This window comes from Polistes dominula, unplaced genomic scaffold (genome assembly GCF_049000335.1).
Source record: "Polistes dominula isolate Pdom_NZ unplaced genomic scaffold, Pdom_raw_medaka contig_28, whole genome shotgun sequence".
In the NCBI taxonomy this organism is placed as follows: domain Eukaryota; kingdom Metazoa; phylum Arthropoda; class Insecta; order Hymenoptera; family Vespidae; genus Polistes; species Polistes dominula.
The window spans coordinates 5,215,541-5,219,917 of NW_028300879.1; positions in this window are offsets into that span (position 1 = coordinate 5,215,541).

Here is a 4,377-nt window from a genome sequence, read left to right on the forward strand (position 1 = left end):
GTATATGAAATATTTGTTAACTATAAGTAATATAATAATCGAGATTAATACGTGTTACTTTTTAATGTAACTAAAAGGAAAGAAGAGAGTTACTACCATGGAATCACGTTCGCGTAGTATTCAAGTTTGCAAGCCGTTAATAAGGCGTCGATGTAAAGTCGGTGTGTGCAATTTAAAAGGCCATTTTCTTGGCGCGAGCCGTTATGAGATACCGGTATATCGGTCGATCTGAAAGCCCCTTAACAGCTTCTGTTTTCGGCAATGAGGATGTCAGACAAGTTACGACACGAGCAGCAGGTGTTACGCAGAGATTCACCAACACTACCAGTTTAACTACCAACCAACCAACCAACCTACCCCACCTTCCCTCTTACATCCCACATTCCCTTTACTTTTATTTTTTTTTAATTCTTTTTCTTTTTTTTCTTTTCTTTTCTTTTCTTTTTTTTTCTTTTTTTCTCTCTCTCTTTCTCTTTCCACTTATCGTTTTTCTTTGATCCTTTTGGTTGCCTTCAGCACACCGGTAAACTCTTTTCCTCTTCTTCTTCTTCTTCTTCTTCGTGCTACCGTCTGCTGATCGAGATCTTCTATACCAAACCAAACTCACCAGCAGCAGCAAACTCTCTCAGATCGGAGAATCTTCCTACTGAATTTGCATTGCTCCAGGATATTCGATCCAGTTTGTTAGAAACTCATGTGAAATAAAAATAATAAAAAAAAAAAGAAAGAAAAAGAGGATTTATTTATAATAATAATAATAATGAAAGTTTTTGTAAGCTTTTTATTATCATTGTTATTATTATTATTATTATTCCATTGCAACGTCAAGTAACTTTATAGTCAAACGATTTATTCCCTTATTTTCTCGTATATTTTTTAACAAATTTATTTTCTCGCAGAAATAATTCTCAGTTCGTATCGTAGGGAATTAATATGTATATTTTTTTTTATAATTATAATATATTTATATACACGCATGAATGATGTAGATAGACAAGAATGTAGTTATTCATATCATAAATTATTTTAATTTTTATAGACACGAAATTACAACGATCATTACATTTAAACTATTTCTTTCAATAATAATATTTAAATGATAAATATACATTAAATATCTATTTCCTAAAAACGTTTTCTTTCATCTCTAATCATATTTGAAAATGTTATCAAATTTATTTCGATATATTAAAATAAGAATATAAAAAAAAAACGATAAAATATGCGCGCCTGTCTACAGGCAACCAGACATACTTTCAAGTATAACCTTTGTCATCTCACAGATGTTGTTATCCAATAATTTTTTACAGGTTAATTAAATTAGAATCAATCAATTACGATCAACGTAGATGAAATAAAAACAAAAACAAAAAGAAGAATAAAAACACGAAGTAGAAGAAGAAGAAACTAAAAAAGAAATAAAACAAAAACAAAATGGGAATAACATGAAGATCAATTTGATCATCGTACTCTTTTTATTTCTTTCTTTCTTTCTCTATTTCTTATTCTAACGTATGATTAGGTCTGTACGATCGTTACGACGATCGTCCCTGATCCCGAAGTCTTGGCACAAACTGCAAGGCCGCGAGGGAGAGTGTCTTCGAGGGCTTCAAGGTCAACGATAGTATCGAACCAGAATAGAAGGAGAACGAATCGACAATAAGACAGACAAGGATAGATTAAGAAATAGAAAAAAAAAATGAAAAAAAAAAGTAGAAAAAGAGAGAAAGAGAGAGAGAGGACCAGTTCGTTGCATAATTGCGTCACGTTGTCCAGGAATCACTAGCCGAGAGAGACGTGAGTACCAACATGAGTTAGTGAAAAAAAAATTTCTTGGCAAACTGGATTCCCTCGTTTCATTCGTGTGAGTAAATCTTTTCCTCTTCGTGATACAGTCTCTCTCTCTCTCTCTCTCTCTTTCTCTCTTTAGTTTTATACAAACTCGTGTGTAGGTGTATTCTCAGAGATCATAGTCTTTGCGAACGAACACGAGGAGGAGTTTCGCGTAAACGTACACGCGTTTTTTTCTTGTTGTTTTTCTTTTGTTTTCTATTTAAAAATGTTCTTTTTTTTGTATTTTTTTATCTAAAAGAAATAATAATAGGAGGAACAATTATATTGTAGAAGAAACCTCTCTTTCTCTGTGGATCGTTCATCGATCCAGAATTTGCATTCCAATTACGAACGATCCCAGCCATTTCGCATTGAGATCATCCTAGTTTCTTTCCCCTATCAATGTGGTTATTTTTATCCATCTACAGTGATATATATATATATATACATCGATTGAAACTTTAATTTGGTGAGAAGAAACGTTTGATATGTTTTTTTTTTCTCTTTTTTTCTTCCCCCATTTTCTAATTCATTGGGGACAATTATATTAGGTCTATCGAAAAATTTTGTCCGTTCAAACAAATACTGATTTAATTTTTTACCTTTAGGGATAAGACATTTTTGAAGTGTAAACTTCTTTAGAGTAGGGAGTGATTTGACAAAAGTGTTTATTTTTCAAATTAAAAAGACTTTATTTTTTATATATCTGTTTAACAATATAAAAAATTGGCAAACTAGAGAAAAAAGTGTTAAATTAAGCAGACAAACACGATAAGGAAGATTCCAGAGTTCAACAGAACGTGTTCGAGCATTTCGTGCACGCCAGAAGAAGGCGTTATTAATGTGCAGAATAATATCTCTAATGTGGGTAATAATGCGTTCACTGTTAGAAATAGTGAAAACGATCATCGTAAGTCATTAAATAACTTCTAATCAATATATTTCTTTCTTAATCCTTTCTACTCATATTAGACAAGCATAATCTCAATAGATCACTTTTGCAACATTATTTTTTATTTTCTATTCAGATAATACGAAATTGGATATTGTGAATTGTGATTCAAGTGTCTCTCGAACCGAAAATTAACGTCGAACAATTTCGTAAATATCTACAGAAAGAAAATATTAGGGAAGTTTCAAAGAATTCGACGAAACACGTTCGTGCATTTCGTGCACGCAGATAGGTGTTTAGTTACCATACATATTTTAGTTACCATAAGCAACTCGTCTCATTTCTTCAAATTGAGAACTTACTTACTGTGTAATATGTTATGTATTATATGTCAATAAAACGTAAAATAATTTTTGAATGTGGTAACAATATTATAATAATAATATAACAAATAAACCCTACAATTATCCTACACCTGATATTCTGCATTCGTCTCATTCTCTCGAATATTAGTTTTTTGAAGATTTCACTTCTAACACGTGTGATCTACACACATGATATTTTTCTAATGGGACATATAAATTGTTATCACGTTGGCAAGTAGTTACAAATAATTATGGCAATTATATTATTCAATGAAGCTCATTCAAATTATGAAAATTGTATTCTAAAAACGGACAACATTTTCCGGTAGACTTAATATAATAAATATTGGGTTATGGCGAGAAAGTAATTTCGGTTTTCTAATGTGAAACAAAATTGAATTGTTTTTTATACACAAAATGAACTTTAAATTAAATATCTACAAATTTCTAACATTAACAAAAGAATAACGAAACAAACATAACGCTATCTATTGATGCAAGCTGAAATTATTTTCTCGCCAACCAAATAGTTTATAGAAATAATTTTAATAAAATTATATATATGTATATAATATAGTATATAATATATAGATATAGTATAGTATACTAATATAGATCTACTAGTAATAGAGTAACAGAGTGAAATAGTGAGAGTGAGAGAGGGAGAGAAAATAAGAAAGAAATACAATAAATAATAGAAATAATTTTAATAAAATTATTTCAAAATTATATATATGTATATAATATACAGATATAGTATAGTATACTAGTATAGATCTACAAGTAATAGAGTAAGAGAGTGAAAGAGTGAGAGTGAGTGAGAGAGGGAGAGAAAATAAGAAATAAAAAATAAAAAAGATAGAAAGAGTAAGAGAGTGAAAAAGAGAGAGATGGAAGGATTAAATGATAGAGGAACGATTAGGAGGCCACGCGTGCATGCCTTTGCAACGGCTAGCATGAAATTATTAGCAGTGGCGCCAGTTATCTCGCCTGAACCACCTCTCTCTCTCTCTCTCTCTATCTTTTTCTATGTTACCTTTTTCCGAGCTTCCAATCGCCGCCTCCCACTCTTTTTCTTTTTTTCTACTTATCTCTTTCTCTCTTTCTCTCTCACTCATTCTATGTTACTATCTTTTCTTATTTTTTCTCTCCTCTTTATAATTCCCAAGATTTCTCACCTTACTACTTTTTCACATTAGTATATGTGCATGCATGTGTGTGTATGTGTAATTTGTTCATATGTATCTCATATGCTAGATAGTGCAATTTTTTCATCTAATTCAGAGT